General features: G+C 49.6%; 1 protein-coding gene and 1 long non-coding RNA gene across 2 annotated transcripts in view; one reads left to right on the forward strand and one right to left on the reverse strand.

The window, feature by feature from the left end:
* DPP6 (dipeptidyl peptidase like 6) overlaps window positions 1-18129 on the reverse strand; it is a 671848-nt gene that overhangs the window by 395962 nt on the left and 257757 nt on the right. The window lies entirely within an intron of this gene.
* Window positions 7690-9572, forward strand: LOC121105774. Its single transcript, XR_005838432.1, has 2 exons — window positions 7690-7788; window positions 8985-9572. It is a non-coding gene; the product is annotated as an uncharacterized LOC121105774 (long non-coding RNA).

Consider the following 18129-nt stretch of genomic DNA (forward strand, 5'->3'; position numbering starts at 1 on the left):
AGGGTCTCATCTAAACTTCACACATGAGTACGGAGCATCACAGTGGACAGATGAGAGCTTCTGTCCCAGGGACTGAGCAGCGTTCTCAAACCCACAGCAGCTGGAGGCACAGCTGACCCGGGACTCGTGTCCACGGCTGTCAGCTCTGCCTCCTTCCCCGGCAGGACCTGACGAAACTGACGGGCTGTGACAGGGCCTCCAGAGCGGGCATCTCCCGTGGAGTGGGTCCTCGAAGGAGAGGGCGTGGAGCGAAGTGTGGGATGGACCGTGCCTACTCAAAAAAGTAACAACCTGGGCAGGAGCCGTTATGATACCTCAAAATGTCACCACAGTTTTCCAACGCTCGGAAATAAAATTCAAATCACGTGCTCATCTGGGTCTCACTGGTTTTCCCTAAAAGTGGATGATACATTAGAGCAGGAGAGCAAGCTGCTGGGATATAGTCTGAGCAGGCTTTTCATCTCACTCTCATCAGCCCTGTGGGCTGGTCTTTCTGCTCCTCCAGACACGGTCCTTCCTTTCTCCATCCCTCCAAAGCCAGCTCCTGTCCACTCTTCCAGATCCATCCAGCACCCAGCTGTCTGCCCAAGGCCAGTCTCCTCCAACAGGTGTTCTCTGAATGCTTCTAGATCCCAGGGGCCTCCTCCTCCAAGAGACACAAATCTGCCACTTGTGCTGTTTGATGTCCCCGACTATTCAGGTCTTTATGCCTTGTCTCCCAACATAAAGTCTGATCTTCCCAAAGGACAGGGGATGCCACAGTCTCTGTCATTAGAGGGCACAGTTTTTGCCCTTACAGAGATCTGAACTTGAGTCCCAGCATCACAGAACAATGCTCTAATTCAGCTCTGCGGCCTCAACTGTAACACGAAGACAATTCACACGTGAAGATTAAATGAGATACATCTGTAAAGTCCCGAGCTCAGTGTGAAACAGCTGCTTCATGCTCGTTGATGGAGTATGACTGGAGACCCCTCACCAGGCTGATGGGGGGGGGGTGCAGGCTCTCACCAGGGAGCTTGAAGAATCCTTTCACAGATGTAGATGTAAGAAATGCGTATTATTTTAAATAATCCATTAACATTTTTTAAACTGTTGAGTCATAAATCATTTGGAGACAAGAAAGTACCATTGTATCTTCTCGTATAATTATTGGTAGAGTGCATGAGCTTTGTGTACTAAAACTGACTGAAGTCATTATATCTGACACGTAAGAATGGTCGGCACGGTCCATAAAGCGATCCACAGGAAACACTTTAGAACCAAACGATGTTTTAAAAATAGACACAAACTAAATGCGAGTGCTTCCATTAATTGGAGGATCCAAAGGAAGCCCAGTGAGGGACAGGAGATTAGAGTATTTTATGACTCTGCGTATTCGGTTCAGAAAGGCAGGCAACAGTTCAAAGCAATAATGTAAGAATTCCAAGGATTTGCACATTTACCTTTTCAACTTCAGCCCGAGAATGGATTAATAGCTCTCTGATTGTTCACTCTGGGCCTTGCCAGAAATAGTCCCATGTTAATAACAGCTGTAGTCTATGAATTATGTTTCACTTTGTCACCAAGTTCACTTGGACATACTGAACCTGAGGAGCTAATAATTCTCCCTCCTTATGGTTCGGCAGGTTTGAGATTTTCAAGCGGAGTATAGAAATAGATGCCGCCATCCACATGTGGAAAGGAAGGGAGAACGTGAGGAAAGCGGGTACCTACTGGCTCTGCTCCCTGCTCGTGAATAAAGGGAAAACCTGCAGACAGTGCCGAGCACCGAGCCGACTCCCAGCGAGAGCATGCTCGCTGCCCCGGCGTCAGCATCATCGGTACGGTAATTACCCCCGCCATCCTACTGACTGGAAAGGATACAGGACGCATCTTTGAACCCAGAGAATGAAAATCCCCACAAAACAGGCATTATTTGCCGCGCGGCCTCAACAGCTAGTTAAGCCCAAGCTACATTGCTAGTTTGATAATGACAGGCTGAACCCAGCCCACCACCAGTCAGTGACCCTCATTTCCAAAGAGAGAAACCTGACACATGGGGAAGCCATCGTTTGCCCCTGGACGCTCGTCAGCATCGCACCCTGGTCCACAGGGCGCCTCCTGACACCTGCGCTCTGGCCGCACGCAGATGGCCCCGCACGCTCCCTCCGCAAACAGCTGCAGGTGGAGGGAGTCACCTGTGAGCTAGTCTGCACACCTGGCCCACGTTCAGTCTGTACATTTCACTGCTGTTTCAGCAAAGATCAGCACCCGAAAGACTGGGCTTCGCAAAGAAAAAAGCCCCTCACATTGGCATAAAAACCTGGCTTGCTTGTAACTTCCTGCGGATTCCCTTCCTGGCTCATCAGGCAGCCACCCTGTCTGGAGAAAGAAAGCGGACGCTAAGCCACCCGAGACAAGCCTCACCCACAGTTTCTGTCGGGCCTGTAGACACACACAGACCCCTATCTGCACATGTGTATACTAACTGTCGTACAAACACATTGGTCATTGAAGCTCACTGTCAAAATTTTAAGACTCTAAACGCCGCTAGCTCCCTCCCTCCCTTTGGAACATTATGCACTCAAAGGCAGGAAAGACGCAGGTAGGAGAATTCTGCAGGGGACAGGATGCTGGAAGGCCTTGAGGGGTGGGTTCCCAGGTTTGCTGGGTAGCACTAAAGACCAAGAGTCTGGAAGCACTGACTAAGAATGGGAAAGGCCATCCCACCAGAACCACTAGTATTTGGGATTTGGTACCCTGAGGCCACCTTGAACACATCACCGGTAACATACCCCCAGCAGTAGAACCCCCCCTCTCCCACTGCTCCTCACAGGCACAGACACTGCACCATCCCCATCTGGGTACTCCCAGATGCATGGACACTGGTGAGTGGGTGCAGAGGACCCTATCATAGACCCTGAGTGGCAGTGTGATTTCCGGGGGCCTTTACCCTCTGCCCATTTCTACCTCTGCAAACTGATGGCCACATTGCCCCCCAGCCCAGAGACGAAACTAAGATAAAACACTTTCCTAGAAAACCCAGGGCCACATGTGCCTCGAAGTTGGAGATGCTGGCACCAGGCAGGGACCGACCCAGGGAATGGCCCTGGGCAGGCATCCAGCATCGGACACAACTCACGAAGGAGCTACACAGAGAGCCCACCATTCCCCACCAACGCCCTCCTCTCACAACTGGAGATTTCCGGCACAGAGAATGGAAAAATCCCGAAGGGATGCTCCCTCTGCACTCCCCCAAAGCGATGAAACCATACATCACCACGAGGAGATTTCCCACCATCGGCTTTACCCGGTGCGCACAGATACGGTCTCCTCCCACTTGCTCCTGCGCTCCTCCTTTTGAAGAATTACAGAGCTCGCAGCAGATAACACCGAACGCCTGCACATGCTTCATGTCGACATCACCAACCGCTGACGATTTCTCTGCGTTTTTGCCCTCGTTTTCTCTATGTATATATATTTGTACATATGTGTATGTACATACATGCACACACACGTGTTTTTGTTAAACCCTTTGAAAATCACTTGCGAACAACACACCTCAGCATACATTTCCTAGTAGGACATTCTCCTAAACTGCCACAAGCCATACCATCTTCCCTACAACTCCTACAAAATTTAACATTAATATAGAGCCCCACTGAAATTCTATAATTTTCCCCAAATGTCTTTTATATCTATTTCTTTTTATCAAGGAACCAAAGTTAATGATTTATATTTGCCGTTATTTCTATTTTATCTCTTTTAATTTAACATATCCTCCTCTTCTACCTTTCCATCTTTCAGATTGTCTCATTTTTCATGCTGACATTGCTTTTTGTTTTCTTTTGTTTTATTTCTATAAACTAGGCCAGTAATCTTCTAGGAAACCCCATAATCCTGGACTCATCTGATTATTTTCTCATGATTAGATTCACTTTAACATTTTTGGCGATAATATTACATAAAGAATGCTGTGGGTTGCTTATTACATCCCACGAGGAAGCATATATTTTCTTCCAGCATTGGCAGTACCGAGCTTGGCCACTTGGTTAGGCAGCAGTCATCAGAGCTCTCCATTAGCAAGAGAATTTTATTTTATTTTATTTTATTTTTTTGTTTTTCATTAATAAGAACCTGTGGGATGACACTTCAAGATTTTGTGAATATTATTCTTCCCTGCTAACCTATCTCAATGATTTTAGTATTCATTGGTGACTTCTGCCAGGGTCAAGTATGATACTGGGAAATGAAAAATCATAATTTTCTACATCCATAATGCTTTCTATATTTATTATGAAACATTTTTCTGAAAAAGAGAACTTTCCATTCTCTTTACACTTGGCATATTTTTTAGGCAAATTCTTTTTTTTTTTTTAAAGATTTTATTTATTTATGTGACAGAGAGACAGCCAGCGAGAGAGGGAACACAGCAGGGGGAGTGGGAGAGGAAGAAGCAGGCTCCCAGCAGAGGAGCCTGATGTGGGACTCGATCCCGGGACACCGGGATCATGCCCTGAGCCGAAGGCAGATGCTTAACGACTGCGCTACCCAGGCGCCCCCCTTTTTAGGCAAGTTCTTAAAACAAAATTTAGGATCTAAAAATCCCACTGTTGCAACCCAGACAGCTCCTTGTTCTGGCGTTTCCATGACATTTGATGGGGCACATCTTGGGGCCAGGCTGTTGCAGCCACACATTTGTCAAGAGGGCCTTCGATCTATTACTTTTTGCTAGCAGTTTGATCATCCATTGTTTACAAAACCACCTCCAATTTCTTTACTTCTTCTTCTAAAATGATACAACAGCTTATTCCACTTGGCTGCTTTCGCATGCTGAATAAAAGACAGAGAAAGAAAATGTCTGTAGAAAAATGATGTGTCAAAATTTGCAGCTTTGAAAAAAATGGCTAGCATTCATTCAAAAATATTTGAGTGGCACCATCCTTTTGCTGGCTCCTGCGGATGACACAGTAAAGAAGACATAGCTTCAACCCTCAAAAAGACCTTGCCATTCCTTATTTCTATATATGAAGAAGAAGGTTACTTAAAATTAAAAGACACTTCTATTGTGTCCAGAAGATACAGTCCCTAAGTTCCCACTCTAGAATGAGGATGAAGCTCTTCTTTCTTTCTTTCTTTTTTTTTTTTAAGATTTTATTTATTTATTTGACAGAGATAGAGACAGCCAGTGAGAGAGGGAACACAAGCAGGGGGAGTGGGAGAGGAAGAAGCAGGCTCACAGTGGAGGAGCCTGATGTGGGGCTCGATCCCGTAACGCCAGGATCATGCCCTGAGCCGAAGGCAGACGCTTAACCGCTGTGCCACCCAGGTGCCCCTGAAGCTCTTCTTTCTACAACAACCAACAATGGGGTGGGATGGGGGCAAAGCCGCTCTGACTTGCCTGGGAACGCGATGCAGGGGCCCAGGTGGTTCAAACGTTCTGGTCTACAAGTGAGTTCATTCAAATGGATGTTTCAGAAGTTGTATGGAATAGTGATTCAGAATCTGGACTCTAAATCAACCGATTGGATTTGGGTCCCAGCTCAGTCACTAACTGAATGAAACTTAACCACTTTGGTCCTCATGTCTTCACAGGCCAAATGAGGATAAGAATACCTACCTCATAGGATTGTTATGAGAACTGTCAGTTAATAGAATAAAGTGGCTTATAGTTCTTCTTAGCACACAACACATATTTGGTAACTATTGATTGTTTGGCTTTGATAATGATCACAGCTATTACTATTACTCTGACTATTCTGCCCCCAGACAGAAAAGTTTTCAACATAAGATAAAGTAGGACTCCCATAACAACTGAGGAGTTCCTCCCAGGGTGAGGAATACACAATTAGTGACTTTCTCAAAAAGCAAAATGCTGGAAAACTACCCTATTCCAAATGCAGCACACAATGAGAGGAGAAAATTCCCCAGTCAGGAGCCAAATTGCAACATACCAATACAGAGGATTAGAGCCTACTGTATGGGCATAAGTTCTTAGAATTAATGAGGCCCACGCCGCAAGTTATTAACCGGAGAGATTAGTGTGATGGGCTGGTGGGCAGGCGGACCAGCTCCAGCGCAGGGCTACTGAGTGGATATCTGAAACCACCAATTCCAAGTCAATCAACCACAAGAGGTCATCGTATGCACAGAGAGCTGAATCGAAGTTTTCTCTGTAGGACACAAACATATTTCCTCCATGCTTCACGTATTCATGGTCATTGCTACCTGCAATTTTAGCAGAGATGCTAAATTTTAAGTTCCATAATGTGTCATAATGATGCATCAAGAAAAAGAACCCATCTCATTTTTAAGCGCATGATGATTAATGAGAGATTATGTAATTTCTTTTTTTTTTTTTAAAGATTTTATTTATTATTTATTTGACAGAGAGACAGCCAGCGAGAGAGGGAACACAGCAGGGGAGAGGGAGAGGAAGAAGTAGGCTCCCAGCCCAGGAGCCTGATGTGGGACTCGATCCTGGAACGCCAGGATCACACCCTGAGCCAAAGGCAGACGCTTAACGACTGTGCTACCCAGGCGCCCCGAGATTATGTATTTCTAAACATTAAAAATACTTGTTAAAACACAGGGGTGGTGAGACAGTGTTTACTGACAGTCTGATATCTTATATGCTAGTGCCGCCTCATACGTTTCTTTCCCATTAACAGAATTTTATAAGTAGGGACAAAGTACAGAACCACCATCAACAGCATGGTCGCAGCTGGTCACATGTTGGCACGAGTTATGACCACCATCTGCTCATGGCCACGGCCTGCCAGCCCTTCACCGCACATCACAATCGCCACATGTCCAGCCAATAGCCTGATGCTGGCAGATTCCCCAAAGCACCATATGAACGAAAAGGTTGTCCAACACGTACTCTACGGTTGAGTGTAGATGCACATGGCTTCAAGAAAGCCGGCGGGGCTGACAGCCTGGTCAGGGCAAGGGAATGGGCCACACCCAGCTGGGCCGACCTGGCCGGACGGCTCAAGGTGGGCAGGCAGGTGAATGTACCCGTCCACGGGCGGGAGGGCATCTGACCCCCTCACTCCAGGGCAGCGCTCATTTATCGAAAGGCAGGTATTTGTTGATGAGGTTGGTGGGAGACATAGGCTGGCTCCTGGAGAGAGACAGCCCTGGTCCCTCTTCCTCTCCTTGTAAGGACACAAATCCCATCCTGGGGCCCCATCTTCAAGACCTCCTCTAACATGGATCACCTCCCAGGGGGTCCATGTCCAAATGCTGTCACACGGGCACTAGAGCTTCGACATGAACTTTGGGGGGACACAAGCATTCAGTGCACAACAAGGCGGCTACTACAAGGGCAGTTAACAAAGGCTGACTGATAGAGACCAGCGGCCCCCACAGTCTTCCTGCGTTCTGCCTGACGCATCACTCCCTACACTCTGCCCAGAGTGTTATCGCCGGCCCTGCGGTCCATTTCCTGCCCTTGCGCTGCGCTCAGCTCGCTGCCTGGGCTTCTGGAATCGCTCTGGCCTCTACTCAGAATGCTTCCTTGCACTCTTCATTGAAGGTTTGCTCCCTCATTGCAAGCCCATCTGGGCTCACAGGTCACCTCCTGGCAGCAGTGTTGCCTGCACGCCCAGAAAATCACTCTCTCTCTTCTTCCCAATTCTGTTTGGGCAGTTCGTTTTCTTCCGAGCACCCTGCTGCTGCTTCCAGAAGATGGGTGTATTCTGTGCAAGCCTATCTGTCCTGTCCCCTACCCTCACTTGGGGCCACGTCCCTGCTGCTCACTGCGGTGCCCACGGGGCCTTCAACATCTCTGGCGTGTGGCAAGTACATTATTGAAAGAACTAATGAAAATTATAATGTAGCCCCTTCTCTCAAAATGTGCAGGATGGGGGGGACACAGGGCCAGCTAACCCGAGTGAGAGCAGGGAATGGGAAGCTCTGTGCGGTTGGTGTATGCTAACGCGTTCATACGGTGACTGCCATCGGAAACATTCGAGAGCAGACACACGTCTTTCTCAAAGTGACTCAGGAGCAACGCTGGCAAGAGCACCACCCCCCACAAGGAGAGCCAGTCCTCAGTCAGTCACCCTCCATCGCCTGCCCGCTCGGCGCTCTGTAAACCTCAGCGCGCTCGGTCCACTTGACAACACGACCGGGTGTTTACGCTTATCCTAATTTTATCAACACGAGACTAACGGCGTAAAACAACTTCTTCAAGGTCACACAGCTGGTAGCTGTGGGGCTGGGATTCTGACTAGAGTCTGACTCCAAAACCTGTAGTCTCCTCATGTGCGCCCATTAGGACCGTGACGGATCGAGTCATATTTCTGGAGGCACAGAGAATGTCCTGCATGAAAGGAGGCTACAGATTTCCAGGAATTTTGTTTATAAGTCATTCAGTTAAAAATCAGCATGTGCAGCCTTAAAAAGGAAAGAGATTCTGGTACATGCTACACGGGTGAACCTTGCAGACTCTATACTGAGATAGGCCAGTCACTGCCTGATTCCACTCACATGAGGCACCCAGAGACACAGAAAGGAGAAGGGTGGGCGCCAGGGGCTGGGAGCGGAACGGGGATGAGGCTTTCACGGGGGCAGAGTTTCAGTTCAGGAAGATGGAAATGTGCTGGAGAAGGATGGTGGTGATGGCTGCACGAGGAGAATGTTCTTAATGCCGCTGAACCATACTTAACCATGGTCAAATGGTAAATGTTATATTATCTATGTTTTAACACAATGATTTTAAAAAATCAGCAAATACCAAAGCATGGTTGAAAACAGTTACGATCTACCTGCAAATTCCGTAGAGCCCCAAATGTAGCACCAACTGTCTCCCTTTACGACGAGGAGCCATTGACGGGGTGTGTGGGGTGCACATCGCGTGCCGGGTCCTCAAAACGGCCTCACGGAGTCACCGTGATGGCCTCCTCTTTATATGAAGAAATGGGGATCTGCACCAGCAATTATCGATAAAATAAACACGATCAAGTCAAAATAGTTATTTTTCCGTTTCCTCCAAGGCTGGCCCTTGAAGAGAATGATCGGGGGAAGGAGCAGAGACAACGGACCCTTCGGTTCTGGCTCCTCGTCTCCTAGGTCCCTGCCTGTGAGCGTGTGGCGAGTACTGTCCTGAGCCTCACTAGTCACGTGGAAGTTGTTCTGTGCCCATCCTGGGAGTGTGGAGAGGGATGGGGAAAGGAGACAGTGCCTGACGGCGCTGGGAGGCTCTTCTGGGAGTGAGCAGTGCGGAGGCAGGAAGGGTGTCCCATGCGGAGTCCCACCGAACCGGACTTCTGCCGGCAGGGTGGGCCATCACTGCGCAGGAAACACGTCTCTGGATGGAGCGTCCCCAGCGGTGGCCTGGGCTCACTTGTGCCTGACTTCCACTGTCACATGGTCATAGTGACACTTGCCAGTAACAGGCCGGGTCCAGCCAACCACCTCCCGTTCAGAGTCTTTCTTTTCCCTTCCTAACTTGAGCTCCCTTTCTAGATTCAGCCACTTCCTTCGGCTTTTGTTTGCAAACTAAATTTTGTTCACCTCATCTCCTGCATTAATGGCATCTCCTTTTTCTTGCTCAAGAAGTAGTTAATTAAAAAGCACCTTTGGACATCCGTGGCATCTTGGTTCAATGTCCCATTAGGTAAACCAACGCGGTCAACAGCATCTCTGCCCCCAGGCAGCGGAAGGGGAAGAGGCTGGAGAAATAACGTGTAACCACCACCATACGTTCGGTCAGCCCAATATCCTCAGTGCCACGAAGTGGGCCATGGCTGACGTGTGGCCTGTGGTGGGAGCAGAGTGCTGACCAAGAGACCACGAGCTTGCCTTTCCTTCCAGAGAGTCACTGCTCTCCGATCATTTCACTGACAACACGGCAGCCCGAGTTCCTTTAAGGCCACTGGAGGAAGATGTGTCCCATTGCTCTGTGTGATGCTGTCGTGCTCGGCCACGACTGGAGAGTGCTGGCCTTCAAAGCCCGGGACACTTGAAATGATTTCTGCCTGGCGAGGATGACCCGGCAACACAAAGGCCGACAGCAGCCTCCGCTTGGGCTGACCCGGGCGGGTCTCCAGTAAGGATTTGATGCTGGCTCACCCCAAAGTCTGTCTGCCGCCCTCACTGGCCCCTGGGTGGTGTTCGCACCTTGGCTGAGGCATCCGTCACTTTGGGGTGTGCTCACCGTTCCGTCCTCTCCACCCCTCCCCACACGATGTCTACTTGGACTCGGGAGAGGGCTTGAGAACCTTGTCCATACCGCAGCACCACCAGGAGGCCTAGCGCCTCTGGCTTGGGGCAGGGACGCACGTGCTCCCCGAACCACCGCATGACACGGCAGAGGGGGAACCTGCCGTCAGCAGCGCCTCGGCTGGGCGAGTGGGAGAGTCTTGATTTCGCATTCTTTTTTGGCTCCTTTGTTCTCACTCACTCCTGAAGTCACGTTGTGTATTTGCCCGTGTACACGGCTTGTCTCCTCCGCTGTTCCTCCTTTGCGCCAGGACAAGAAATGTGTCCCTAAGCCCCACTCACTGGCTCCCTTCTCAGGGACCCCTGGAGGGAATCTCTCTCCATGGCCTCCTCTAAGCCCCAGGCCTGCCGATCAGGACACCTGGACCCAGGGCCAGCCTGCCTCACGCAGCACAGGTGAGCCCCAGAAAACGTTCACCTGTTCCCACGCTCTCTCTCTTCAGAAGCTGAGCCCCTCAGAACGGACAGGAATACTGTTCTGACGCTGGTACAGGGGGACCCTTTCTCCTTTCAGCATTTCACGCCAACTTGAAAGAGGATTTCCTCTGCCAGACAGCTGAAACCGAGCCGCACCTGGACTCGGGCACGCGGAGAATTCTAGAAGTGCTTGAGGAGAGCGCCAGCGTGCTCAGGTGAGCGCATTCAAGCGGCTTCATCACTCAGGTTTGGAAGGTGCTTTGGCGCTGGGTGGGGTAAGAAGTGAGTTGTGCTGAAGTAATCAGATGTCTGCACGCAGTTTCTTGAAGAGCTGCTCCTAGTGGAGTGTGTTTATGACATTAAGCACAGATGAGACACTGGCAGGAAAACTCGGCAAGTATTTTACGTGGTTCTAAAGTAAAAGTATTCGGAAGAAATTAGATACTTCAGAGAGAAACAAGAGCTCGAACTGAGTCACATTAAAAAGGTCAAATGCTTTTTTGTGGGCCATCACCCAATCTTAATTAATCATCTAAAGTTGTTGAACTACCATTTTTCAAAAGAGATGAAGGATATGGGAACAAGACAGAGGACGCATTTAGATGGACAAAGAGTTCGAATTCAGCAAAGAACCAGAATGTCCTTTGTCAACCACTCAAGAGTCGACTGCTGGCTCTATCTTGTCACAAAATCTGACCCAGCCTGAGACGGGACAGAGAAAGCAATTATCTCCCTGGGTTGATGTGACAAGCACGAGTCCATTCTGTGCTCTGATCCAGCTCTCCATCCAAAAAAGAAAAAAAAAACAATCCCCTCCTAGAGGCCTGCCCCGTCGAGATTCTTGGACGGCACGTATCCGCTACATCGTTCGTATCTGACCAGTGGCGTATGCGCTGGATGAGAACAGTCAGGCACCTGGACGAACACACACTGGACATTTTCCAGGGCAGTCAGGGAAGCTAGGAAGGATGGACTGTGAAATCAGGCCACAAAAGTCAGGCGGAGTGTCTCCGAAAGGCAGGACTTGTGGCCTAGAGCTGGGCTGAGAGCAGCGAGGCCGCCTTGGACTGAGGGCTGATTCAAGTAACAGTTGACACGAAACCTGTGACGAATTTAATCTACAAAAGTGAAGAGAAGGAAAACCCCAAGCTCTCCACCAACAGGTTAATTTGTGGACTTAAACCACTGTGGCGCTTACGGACACTGTGTAGATATGGCTTAAGGACCCTCTGCACACCTGGCCGGCCAGGTGTCCCTGCCGCAGCCACGCATCAGGACAGAACCACCTGCACAGCTTGTTAGGACAGTTTTCTGAGCCTCACACCCAGAGTTTCTAATTCAGTGGACTTGGGATGGGACCCCTGCGAATCCACTTTTCCAACGGGTTCCCAAGCGGTGCTGCTGGCCGCGGACCACACTTTGAGAGCCGCTGCTTAGCTGCTCAGCGCCGAGTGAGACGAGCAAGTCGGGGGCTCTTCGTTCCTCCAGCTTCCTGTATTTATCAGAGAAAGGAGAGCGCGTACTAACTCGACGCTGACGGTCTGGGCAGTGGGATTGCATGACAACCTAATTACATACCTGCACAATTAGAATCAGGGTTTCAGGAGACAGCATTTACTCCTGCTATGTATGTACTCCGATATTTCCCATTTTTTTCCTCTTCTACTCAATTGCACTCCTCTTTGATTGCCTTTTGAATAGAATTCTAGCAGTAATTTTGGGGGAAAGTCAAGAAAACAAAACTATATTATAAAAAAAGAACCAGATGTGTGGCTTTTAGATTCAAAAGGAAATTAATATTTAGGGGCTCCTGGGTGGCACAGCGGTTAAGCGTCTGCCTTCAGCTCAGGGTGTGATCCCGGCGTTGTGGGATCGAGCCCCACATCAGGCTCCTCCGCTATGAGCCTGCTTCTTCCTCTCCCACTCCCCCTGCTTATGTTGCCTCTCTCGCTGGCTGTCTCTGTCAAATAAATAAACAAAATCTTTAAAAAAATAAAAAAAAATGAAAAAATCCCTGTGAGCTCATTCATCCGGAGGCATGGTCTCCACAGAGTCTACACATCAGAATCACCAGGCGGGGGCAGGGGAGCTTTAAAATGACCAGTGCGTGAGTCCTGCCCCAGACCAATTAAATAGGAATCTGGGTGGGAACCAGCACTTGTGTTTTCAAAAGCTCTTTCCACGCTTTGTGCATCCAAAGTTGAGAACCACTGCCCTTATGCCCCCTGCCACCGGGTGTGCTATAACCTACAGGGAAGCTCAGGCAGGGGCTCAACGCGGCGCTGGGGAAGGACTCCTCCCACGAGGGAAGCCACGGGAGAGGCACGTGGTGACAGCCGCGGGGACTCTCTCTACAGCTCCTACTTCCATGCACTTTATCCTCTTCCGAATTCCTGGCCAGGCACACAGGGTCTGCATTTCCCTCAGCGAGGACACACAACCTGAGCTGTGTGACCATTTGGCTCAGAGCCAGGCGCCGGGTCAGCCCAGGAGCTGGGACAAGGCAGCAGCCCCGGGTACTGGATCCCATCAGGAACACAGCAGCACGCACGCCCACCGCAGGACACAGAGGAACGCTGCCCTGCCCCACTGCTAAGAGGTGCCGTGGATGTGAGCAGCGAGGCGGGCGGAGCAATGAGGGAATGTGAGCTGTGAATTCTGGGCGATCAGTGAGCTCCCAGCAAAACTGGGCCACGCGCTGTTCCGATTTGATTTGAAGCCCGTAGTAACATGTTCTCATTTTGTTCGATTGCAGTGCACATAAGAAGTGATTTCTCTCTCCCTGGAAAGTATGACGCAATGGAGTGGTCTCTCCGGGGTTCTTTGTCTCTTAGCTTCGACCGAAGGTATGTGGAGGGCACGGCTTGCCCCGCGGGTTTCACAGGCTCTGCTCCATCTGCGTGCGTGCTTCTGTTCTTTTACGGGGGTGCCGCTGCTATAGGGCTTTCGTTTTGTTCCTATTTTCCTTTTGGGGGGAACCTGGCTGTGAGGCTTGGCTGGAACGCTCTGGTGTCCGTGGTTCGACGGGAATCTGTGGTGTAGCTAATCCCTGGATGAATCTGCTTCCTGCAACAATGGTGAGTCCAGTTGCTCTCTCTAGGCCTGACACTCGACCAAATGACAGGCCACTCATTTAGTCCAGTTCAGCCAGTTACATGGTTGTGCAAAGCCAGTGTAATGCGTTGACAGAACGTTCCTGTTCCTGTCCTTGTGCAGACCCAGCGAGTGGCCTCTGAGTGAGGATGCCACGTTGGGGCAAAGAAGTCTGTCCTGTGACCTCGTTCATGCTGTCAGAACGGGGGGCACACCGCTGGCCTTCCGCTGTGACGGAGCTCAGGGAAGGACGCAGCAGCTCCGCAGACAGCACTCCCCCCACATCCTGCTTCTCCTATTTGTGGGCACAGCCGGTGACCGTCCGGCAGTTCTACCGAGTATAGACCATGGATTTCAGACCTGGTCCCTCTTGTGCTCATGAATAAACTGGGTAGTTCAAGGAAGAATGAGATGATATTGGGCTTGTAAATCACTATCCAGGTGACTTGGGCCGAGCCGCTGTTTCCCTGGTTGGGCAAAGTGTGTCTGGCGCCCTGAGTGTGTCTCTGCATGTGCACCCGTGTGCAACTATCCCTCTGAGACCGACGGTGAGAGGCTGAAGGTGGATATGGGAGCACAATCAATGCGACTATGGTGAACTTCAAATGATGATTTTCTTAAGGTTGGAGACAATAAACTTTGTTGAAAGGGTCTGATGAGTTTGTATGTATTGGTTATATTGCTATTTCCTGATCAGTCTTGAAGGTGGGAAGGTGACTCTGAAGCAGGACTAGGTGCACAGGGAATCCTCAAACAGCTCATCTCCCAGGCACAGGGCTCGGAGGAAACAGCCGCCATCCCCTTCTGCCCAAACTCCCTGCTCACCAGCTAATGTTAGAGCAGAGTTGTACTTTTAAACCGAGTACATTACCACCAAATTAATAACATTTAAAAATATCAAAATCAGGCAGAAAAAAAATGGTTACAAGAAGGCACAAGATAGCTACAATTTAAAATGTGTAATAAACAGACTAAATATGATAATTTGTAGTAATTCAATGGTAAGAACATGTTAGTTAAATACGCTCGAAAGTTAAAATGAAAGCACTTAGTAAATGAAGCCAACATGCAGTTTTAAAAAAATAGACAGTTATTTTGAAAACAAAGAAGCAAACCAGTGTATAGACCCCATGGTCACAGGCACGTGCTCCGACGGGGAACGACCAATCTGGGGGCCACAGACAAGGATTGCTCCCCTATCCTCTCCCTCAAGATGTGCAAGCCTACCACTTAGCGGACCCGAGCTCCTCATCTTCAAGGCTCCCTCAACCCCAGCATTCATTTTTGTACCTCTTTCTAAGTGAAGGGGTCAGTCTTTCAGCTGTTTCCTTCAGCAATTTCCCGAAACACTAAAAGCCTGACCCAGCCCTCCCTGGGAGAACTGCGCACCAATCGGAATGAAAGGGCCTTAAAAATCTCCAGATCCAGAAACGTATAGCTTCCATTTAATACTGAGCATTTTTGTAACAAATGCATTTCTTTCTAATCTCGAATATGTTCAGAAGGCTAAGCAGAGCCCCGAGAATCCGTTCGCAGCCAACCCAAGAGGGCTGGTTACTGGACCCAGCTTTTCAACCTTGGCTGCCCATCAGGACCCCCCGGAGAGCTCAGGAAACGCTTGATGTCTAGGGCTCCCCCCAGAACAGTGCAGGAGGAAGAAGGACTCTGGTCTCGGTCTTCTGAAAGCTCCTCTGGTGACGTGATTGTGCCACCAAGACTGCCAACCACAGCCCTGGAGCAGGGCGCCCAACATCACGGACGCAGGGACCACCTTGTAGCTCGCAATAAGCAGTGCTGACCGCCGGCCGGGGCTGGGGGTCTGGGCTCTGAGCTGCACTTTGAACGAGTTCCAGCTGATGCTGGTGCTGCCGGTCATGAGGTCGCACTGTGAGTATCCAACTGTGTGCCTCTGACCGTTTAGCACACCAGGATAGCCCCTGGTGTTGGGGAGGGGGAAGCTGGCTCAGGCACACCTGCCCCTCCCTGCAACCAGTAGGGAGGCAGTGGCATCCTCTTTGCATCAAATACCAAATAACATCAAATCATTTGGAAATCACTCCCGTGTTCCCCTGGCATGAGCCCTTGCCCCGGAAGCCCATCTTCAGGGTTCCTGAGAGACGCCGTCTGGCTTCTTCCTGAACCAAGCCTCGGACACTGTTTTGAGGTCTGTGTAGCCCATGGCTCTCAGACTGATGCCACCCTGTCTGGGACTGGCCACTGATGTCAGTTCCTCCCAAAGGACCGAACAAGGATGACGCTGAGTTAGTTTGCATGCTTCTGGAAAATCATCACACTACGTCCCGTGAGTCTTCTCTCAATCCTTCAGCTGCTCCTCACCCATCACAGACCTAACGCTCCTCTCCCATGGACCAAGGGCTTCTAGATTGCCAATGCTCCCCACCCAACACAGCATTCCAGATGTGGGCCAATCACTGCAGAGGGCGGCAATGTGGGAAACCATGGCACAGAGGTTCAGAGCCCTGGAGAACTGAGCGGGTTCAGAACCCGACAGCTCGACTGGCAGCCTCTCTGCTGGGGCAGGCTACCTGAGACACCTCTTTTACTCAGTTCCCTCATCTATGAATCAGGTTAATGATAGCATCTACTTTGTAGAAATGTGTGTAGATTAAATGAGTTAAAGCAGGTGAGTGTACGTCCAAGGACCCGCCGCATAATGGTCAATAAATCAGAAGAAATTCAATAATAGCAAATTGCACAAATATTAATTAATATTAATTAATTTGATGCAATTAAGCAAAACACCTATTTATTGCAGTTTCTGCAGTTTTGTCTCAAGATTGGTGCATTTGAAACACGAGGTCAGCTAAGACCCCAGGTCTTCCTGTCTGCTTTGTGAGCAAGCAGTCTCAGGGTCTCTCTGCTCGGGTGTTCTCCAAATTGTTTTGTTTTTTCAAGTCTACCTGAAAGATTAATTTATCCTTGGTGCAATTGCACTTTGTTGGCTTTGATAACCATCCCACGTGCGTGTTATAACGCAAACAAAGCAACGTGACTTTATAGGTTTCACTATGTCCTTGCAAAGACAGGCGGGAAGAACCTGGAGAGCACTTGTGCCTCTCCCTGACCTGCTGATCGAGCCATTCCAGAAACAAACGAGGAACAAATACACTTTGTCTAATGTCTGAAAGCAAAGACAGGCGGGAAGAACCTGGAGAGCACTTGTGCCTCTCCCTGACCTGCTGATCGAGCCATTCCAGAAACAAACGAGGAACAAATACACTTTGTCTAATGTCTGAAAGCAGATGGCATGGCAGTGCCCTGTTACTTGGCTGTTATCATGATCGAAAATAAGTATTAGATCCTGCAACGGTACCCAGCCATCCATCAGATACCTTTGTACAAGATGCACACCCAAAGGTCCTCAACCTGCCACTGGCCCACGGCATCCAGCACTCATCAGGCGGAGTGTCCTATCGCGCACAGGAAAATCTCTGTGCACAGCAGGAGGCAGGTGCAGCCCAGGCCATCAGTGATGAACTCCCGGCGGGGGAAGACGGTAATTATACTGCCTCCTTACTTCCTTACTGTGAGTTTCCAGCCTCATACTAACTCTCCTTGTTTATGTCATGTAATTTAATTTTTCTGGAACACGGTCATAAATCACACATGCCCGTCACTTAGAAAACGACTCCGTGTTATGTCTCGCTCATTTGAAAGAGGGCAGGAATTGTCCATGGGGCTTTTGGCTTCTGAATAGAGACACTGCACCAACGGGCACGCAGGTAAAGACCGGCTGGAAAACAGCAAACCAAGGTGTTTTCGGAGGTGTCGGCACATTGTGTGACCTCTGTTTCTAAAAGATCGTCTTGTCCTGGTTTGGAGGAAGTTGGACTCAGAAACAGGCTCTACCTGGGCTTGAATTTGGTGCTGTAAAATGAGGGAACTAAAGGAAGTCATTTAGGATTTTGGATCAAAGTGTAGAGACGTGAGAGAGGAAGGGGGCTTGGAACTGGGGGTCTAGGGCCCTGCTTCCCCACGAATCCCGTGCCTGGAAAGCTCCCTGTGCAGTGTCATCCGGGGCACCCAGATCGTATTTCAGTAACAAGTCACATGAGCGCACGACACTGTTCCAACTGCTAACTGGCAGCTTGCAACAGATGTGTGCCAGCTGCAAGAAGCAGGAAAGAGAGGATCGTCGCTGGCACAGTACAATGAGCCAGGAGGAGTCCGAGGTCTAAATGTTATGTCTTGAAGCCAAGCCACATTCAGGAAATAGTTTGCCCTGCACACAGCCCTTCTCAAGTCAGCTGCTATGTCATCTCCACCTCCCAGAGGAAGACATATCGCCCCTGCCTGCAGCTTTGGGACGTTCTAGGTTCAAGGCCAGCATTTACATTCCCCGGGAAGGTTTCCTTGATTAATCAACATATTTAGCTGCCACAGGAG

This window comes from Ursus maritimus, unplaced genomic scaffold (assembly GCF_017311325.1).
Source record: "Ursus maritimus isolate PB19 unplaced genomic scaffold, ASM1731132v1 scaffold_3, whole genome shotgun sequence".
Lineage (NCBI taxonomy): Eukaryota > Metazoa > Chordata > Mammalia > Carnivora > Ursidae > Ursus > Ursus maritimus.